The 7,513-nt window shown below is 41.9% G+C and overlaps 1 non-coding gene across 1 annotated transcript; it reads left to right on the forward strand.

Annotated features, from left to right (window-relative positions):
* Positions 1-602: 602 nt before the first annotated feature.
* Trnav-gac lies at positions 603-675 on the forward strand. Its single transcript has one exon. It is a non-coding gene; the product is annotated as a tRNA-Val (tRNA).
* Positions 676-7,513: the final 6,838 nt, after the last annotated feature.

The raw sequence follows: 7,513 nt of genomic DNA on the forward strand, positions 1-7,513 counted from the left end.
CAAATTGAAGGTGCGGCATACATGAGTGTGTCTACAGGTGATGCAACTTTTTCAGGAAGCCTTATCGTATGTATAACTCTTGTAAGTAAATAGTATCTTGCCTAAGTGGATGGCTATTGTTGCACGATAAAGTTTGTCGAAATTTTTAGACCAAGGTTCAAAGATCACCGCAATCGCTCAGTACAAACAAATCTTGAAATTCTCTGCGGATCTGCAATTGAAACAGATCCAATGACACCATGGCGTAGTCAGCAATCATCCTTAGTGCGAACCATCTGAGTCAGGGACTATGAGGAATAACCATGTAAGGAAAAAATAATATAAACAATGAAAAATCATAGAAAAATCATCCATGTAGAAACAAAAATACTAAGGAATCATAACTTCCTAAGTCCGTCAATTAAAGCATCTTTAAAAACACTGCAGGAACAAGTGAGTTTGTACGCCGTCACGCGCACGGGTGCAAAGTTAAATACACTAAAGGATGAAGTTCGTAATGAAAAAATATTTGACTTAGCCGGAATTCGAACACGGATCTCCCGATTGCCGGTCAGATGTGTCAGCCAGTTACACGTTACAGCTACGGCCAGTTACACAAAAATGGCTTGGTGGTGTAACTGGATAACACACCTGACCGACAATCGGGAGATCCGGGTTCGAATCCCGGCTATGTCAAATATTTTTTCATGGTGAACTTCATCCGTCGGTGTAAAAACTTTACCTTTTCTCTTAATTTCTACCAAAACTGCGGATTCATAAATTTAGTGCATCAATTGTATCATAACAACTGAGCATGGTTTTTCATTACACCAAATGGGACTGTCCCTGCCCCTCCCTAAACCCACCCCTCCCCCCCTTTCCCACCTCCTAGTTCCTCCCGTAGCCGCTTCTGCGGCAGCGCCAATCCGAATGAGGCCGCCGCACGCCCGTATAGAGAACATTGGGAAGGGGGGGAGGGAGGGGCTCGCGGTAAACAAATGAACGCGGGGATGCGGAGGGAGAGGAGGAGGTCACGAGGAGGAGAGCGAATCTAAAAAAACAAAAGAGAAGAGGAGGTTTTCGGGGGAATAAAAAAACAAGAGAGAGGCGTGGAGCGGAACGAAATGTCTGGGGTGGTGGAGATTGTTGTGAGATAGGGGGAGGGGAGGGGGGAGGGGTGGGTGTTTGGAGCGCCGTGGCGCCGTCGCCTGTTACGGGCGACGCGAAGCCGGAATCGAGATCATCACGTGGGGGGGGGGGGGGGGAAGAGAGGGCTTCTTCTTTCTCTCCTGGCGCGTGTGTTGGTGGACTTGGGTCATGCAAAGAGTGGATGCATCGCAAGCACAAAATATCATCATTGCAAGAGGAGAGGTCATGTGGCTGAGATCACGATGGCAAAATCCGGGATAACTCGATGGATCTGATGGCTGTGATTGTCGGACTACGACGGCAGCGGTTCCTTCCTCTCTGCTTATGTCGATTCGATGTTTCATTGTCATTGAATTGAATGCTTTTAAAAAAGGAGAGATACAAGTGTTGTAAATAAAACGACTTGCAAGTGTTTACTTTACCAGCTAATTCCGTCCTCGTAAGATGTGGCTTCAATTATGGATTACAGGAAAACATTTATTTACATCTACATCTACGTAATACTCCGCTGTCTGCACGTCCGTTGGAGTTTTTGATGAAACGCGCAGCCCTCCTTTGTATTTCATTCAATTCGCGGATTCTTTCTGCACCGGATCCCATACGCTCGCTGCATATTTAAGGCGCTATCGGACGAGTGCGAAATAGCACCTTTCTTTTACTTTCTCATCCGAAAATCTTCCCACAATCCGCTTGACTAATCCTAATTTCTTCAGGGCTATGCCGCAAATATTCCTGTGTTCCCCACGAGAGGTTCGAGGTTATCGCGACTACCAGGTACTTCACTTCGTCTGCTGCCCTTATGTTAATACCATCCACAGCATAAACATGGTTAGAGTTGGACGAAATCCACAAGAAATGTACCGATATGCATTTGCTCAGATTAGGTTCGAGTCCCCTTTCTTGGCTCCAGAAATCAACGTTGCTTAAGTCCGATGATAGAATTTCATAGAGGTAGGATAGAATTTCATTCACTAATATCGCAATAGGTGACAGCGTAAGATTTTGTGAGAGCGCCGACGTTTCGTTACCCATTCTCACGGCTATTGCTCGTCGATCTAAAGTTACCAGATTAGTCTCGATCATTCTCGGTTCGTGTGTCTCTCAAGCCTTGTATTTACCTTTTTCTGACTTCTACCATAGCTCCGTTGTTCTCGTGTATTTTCTGCAGTGTGCTCTTATCTCTTTCAGTCCCCTTCTGTGAATTTATATTAATTGTTATACACAGGTCATTTCACCAAAATTCAGCAAGCGTTTTCTCCTTAGGGTTTCATATTTTGTCGAGAAATCCTGTATAAGTTTACATACTCCTCAAATAAATACTTCATGACTGTTTTATGAAAAAAAATATATTGCCTATTTTATGCGCATTTTAATTTTTCTCATTTTTGGTAAAAAAACATGATTCGATTGAAATAGTTTCTTCAATTTTGCCACAAAATTTGCCTTTGTTTATGTTTTTAGGCGAATACTTTGTTTATGACATTGAATTTGTGAAAACTTCATTGTGTGTCCTTTCCTAATTATTGCGTTGTTTCACTAAGAAAATTGTCGGTTTACTTTTCTCTCGTAATCAATTTTAATGCTGACTCAAAACTTTATTGCATTAATTTTGCACACATAACTAGCTATGCCTAAATAATAAAATTTATTGGCAACTCTTAAATGCAGTTATGGATATCAAATATTTAAACATTTACATTGTTCTCCCGTCTGGCATTCCGGCTCTTGTTTTGCAGACACTTACCGTTGGCCTCTCATTCAAGTCTGTGGATGTGATGACTACTCCAGACTATTGCAATGTGACCCACAGCCTCAAATTATAGACGATCAATTTCGCCAAAGTTCGTTATTTATATAATCGAAAATATGGTATGGTTGAACCTTATGCGAGAGCTGTGTTGAAGATTTGGATCAGACAGGCAGCTAGTAAGACTTCATTTTCAAGTATACTCATGCAGAAATGGTAGAGTTTGATATTATTTACTTTTTGCAAGCATTTCCTGCAAACTAAACAATCCTTGTCACCGGATCAGGAGATACACTAATGTTATTGCCGGAGAAACAATTTTGGTCGCATTACATAAAATTGCCAAGTATACTGTATATAAGAACTATAAATATCTAAAATAATAAGAGTACGAATGCTCAGTTTCATATCCAAAAGTGAAAGTAATTGGTTTGTATCAAAAGTTTTGGGGAGTTGTAGTAGAAAAATGTGCGATTCCCGCGTTACAATTATGCAAACAGATTTCAGGACATTACAGCCACTATTTTAAACTCCTTAGGGTCATTTTATAATTCGACTTATTTGAAAACCCTTAGTGGGATATTTTCGTCAGAGGCCAGCGCCATTCGCATTCAGAAATGGGAGATGGTAAGTGGAGATAGAGTTATTATTGAGGAGGGAGTATTGGGTCGGAGGGCCGTTTATAGCGTGAGGGTGGATAAATTGTGAGACTCTCGACACTCGATAAGGGGTCCCGGAGGGGTGTAATTTCTGGGCAGGAGTAGGTGGCACGCGAGGGTGCAGGAGGAGGAGAAAGGGGGTGAGGAGGTAGAGGGAGCGCTGAGGGCTGTTGGGAATATTTCAACCCCACAATACGCGTTCGATCAATCGATCTCGGAAAGAAAAGCTCGTATATAATAAGCTAAACCCAATATTCCTCGTCCAATAGTATTCGGCTCAAATATGTGGAAGTTAATACTCGAAAATGAAAAGGAGATTTCGTTGATTTCCTCTGATTTATTTCGTCCGTACGACATGTTTCGAACCATAGAGGTCATAATCAAGTACCTTAGTGTTATTAAGTATCAAACATGTCCTACGGACGAAATGAATCAGTGGAAATCAACGAAGTCTCCTTTTCATTCTCGAGTTTCCTAATATTCCTCTTCAATATGGCTAGTCTGGAAAAATATTCGGGAAAAGCCTATGGTTTTGACGTTTTTTTATGTAAAAATCTTGAAAAAGGTGGTTTTTCACGGTAATTGAGCTGCTGATTACGAATACGTCTGTTGATATCTCGAGTATTTGACCGGAATATTCAAGGTAACGTACAAGATGGTGGCGAAGTATATAATGTTTCTCGAGGTATTACGAAGCTTCACGGAATAATTGAAATTTCATGTGCCAAAAACTCTGCTTGTGAGAAAATCAGAGGAAAAAATGAGTATAATATGCTTTATGAATTTTTAAGAAAATTTTATTAGTTTTCCTTTTTAAACCCAAATTCCCCTAATACGACCTTTTATGACGGAACTGCGTCATGCTGAAAGGAGTGGTGTAAGGTGCTGCAGGTGACTGCGCCCATCCTCACTCGTGGGATGAGGATGAAGTTGGTCATAAATAAGAGGTTAATCCTCATAGTATTCCTCCTTTTTACTAATATTGGTTCTTAGAATTGGATGGTGGTCTGTTATTGTGGAGAAGTTCCTCGCGTGTGGAGCACCTTGTCGTGTGTTTTCTTTTATCCTAGAATATCACTCACCCATAACTTGTGGACTTGTAGAATATATCCATGGCAACATTTTGTACAATTCCAATTAGCAATGGTTCAAACTCCTAGAGAGTAATGAGGAAAAATTATCATTTTTTGAAAGAATGCACATGTTCAAGAGGTTCGTCTCTATACACCCTTAATATTTAACGATGATGGCCTCAAGTTTCAAATGAGTATTGCGTCAAAAAAGACAGGTCGGTGATCCATTATCGAGTTTCTGAAAACGCCAAATATCGTAGCTTCACATTAATGAATGCCATAAGTCTTTATTTGAAGAATAATTCGGATTTGATTGAAATCGATTTCAGATATTGGACCACTTCATTCGATTCAAAGACTATGACAATGGGTTGATCAAATGGGACTCTTTTGGGGTAGGCTATGGGGTGAAAGAGGTTGTATTTGTACCTATTTTGATATTTGGAGAAGAGAATTCGGAAAAGTATATTCACGCAACCACGAGAATCCTTATTTATTTTGCGACACGTGAGACAGGAAAGGACAACGCGGCAACGTCATGTATAGGTACATATATTAGTGTTATTTGTATGAGTATTTCTTGACGATTCGAATATTTCACCACAGAGCAAATAAAAGCGTAAATGCAAGGCGATTGTTTCGATGACGCGTGGCTAATTCATTGAGGGTGTTGACATTATTTGCTCTCCCAACATAATCGCATCAACTGCTACGCTTGAGCGATGATTGAAATCGTTAGTTGTCACGCTACAGCTTCATTTTTACTCTTGGTGAGCCATTCTAATGCCGTCAGTGCCAAGAAAAAAAAGGTATTAATGCAAAGTTTAAGGCCACGATATCAATGCACACAGGCTGTAATATTTTTTTTGTGAAAGTCAACTGAAAACCCTCCAGATATATATTTACGCGAGTGCAAGTAAGTGGCTACATCCAATTACGCCTCGAAAAGTAACCCTCGATATTTGTAGAAAAGTTTCTTTTTCAATTTCGTTAGATGTTGTAGATGATGATGGCCGAGCAGATGGGAGTAGGTGGGAAAGAAGATGGTGTGATGTTTTTGCCTTGGCTGCAGGGGGGTGGGGGGAGGGGAGAGGGAAGGATGGAATTATGGGAAGGCGAAGAGAGAGAGAGAGAGAATGAAGATGGTTGCGATAAGAGTGTGTAAGGCGTGGAGAGCGAAGGAAAATTTTCGATTGAATGGACGAGAGATGGAGGAGGCATTGCTTCAGCGGCCATTATTCACACCAGCTAAAGGAATTGAGTGGTGGCCATATTTATGTCTTCCACCGGAGTATCTTTTAGTTCTTACACACCAATAACATTAATCATTTTGATCCATGTTTGGGCGTGGTGAGCTTCCATGAACGTGGCGCGTTTTTCTTTTTGTTTAATCAGACTCTGGGGTTTTAAACTTTTATAAGTTATTTTTAATTCTAAAACACGAAAAATTGAACGAATAGAAATTCGCTCACTCGGTTACACAACCATAAAGTTGCCTTAATTAAACCTTGAGACGTTCGGCAATGATTTCTTGAATATTTATAACTGAACATCTACATTTTTACCGCGTATTAACCAAGGTTAAAGCTAGAAATGCTTGAAAAGTGAGTTCTGAATGGTGAATACGTAAATAAAAATGCATTTAAAAAAAGTGAAGGTGGACTTAACCACGGCTAAAAGTACTGTTTTGCAAATTCCAAGTTAGGGTGGCAGTTCCTTTCCCTGGATAAATTAAAATTCTGCAATCTAATAATCAGTAAAATCGTTAAATTGACTCACTCACATCTTTCAAATATTTGATGTTCGAAGGGAATGGGGATTTAAGTGGTGGTTATAGGTAGCTTCCCACCATGTTGGTCTGGGTTCAAATTCCGGAAGTAGCATAGATTTTTAAGAGCCTTCCCCCATCCTTGTGTGAGTGCTTTGTGGATTGCACTTTGAGTGCAACACTCCGTTCGTACGTTATACAGCGATTCCCTGTGCGCTTTCTACGTCAGGCCAACGCCAGGTTTTCCTCCTCCCTACCCTTCCCTTACGGCGCAAATGAACTCAGCCTCATCCGAATGCCGTACCACCACCACCACCAATCTTTGCGCAAAGAAAAAATTTTACTTTCGCGGAAATTACGGTCTCTCGTAGTAAAAGAAAGGTAGGAAGGGGTAAGGGCGGGTAGTTAGTTGGAGGAGAGGCACCTGAGAAGCGAGCGCGTAAATACGGTGAGTCTTGAGAAAGCAATTTGGAGAGAGAGTCAGTCGTCTTTCGGGAGCGAGGTACATCAGTTGCGAGCAGAGGGGGAGGGGGAGAATAGGAGGAGAATGGGGAGGGAAGGAGGTTTGGAGTGGTTTTTGTTTCTGGATGGCTTGGGAGTGTCCGGAGGGGATGTTGGGGGGTGGGGTGGAAGTGGGAGGAGCCGCCACTGAAGGGGAGGGTTGAAGATTGATGACGCAGGGAGGGAGGGTTTTGCCGCTGCCGCCCCGTAACACAATAACAGAGGAGAAGGAGGAGGAGGGGCGGCATGCAATTACCCATCCCACTCCCCTCCCTCCCTCCCTCCGACCTACCCCACCCCCTCCCCTCTCTCCGCATACGAGCAGCCATTATTTAAAAAGGGACGCGAGAAAATATCTTTTTTGCTGATATTATTGGAGGTATTATTATTAGACCGATCTCATAAAAATACTGGGCGACAAAATTCAAATCTCTAAGGAAAGTAACATATAGCAGCTATTAGAATGTGAAGGTTCAGGTCTTCCGCGATCGTCCATTTCCCCGGAAATTGACAGTTTCGCCGGAGTTGCACTCGACTTCTTTGCGACCTGAAGAAGCCCATTGCAATACCTGCGAAACTGTCAATTTCCGAAGTAATAGGGTAAGAGTCGACTCAAGCGCAGAAGAGCTTCATCTTC

This window comes from Ischnura elegans, chromosome 3, assembly GCF_921293095.1.
Source record: "Ischnura elegans chromosome 3, ioIscEleg1.1, whole genome shotgun sequence".
NCBI classification, from domain to species: domain Eukaryota; kingdom Metazoa; phylum Arthropoda; class Insecta; order Odonata; family Coenagrionidae; genus Ischnura; species Ischnura elegans.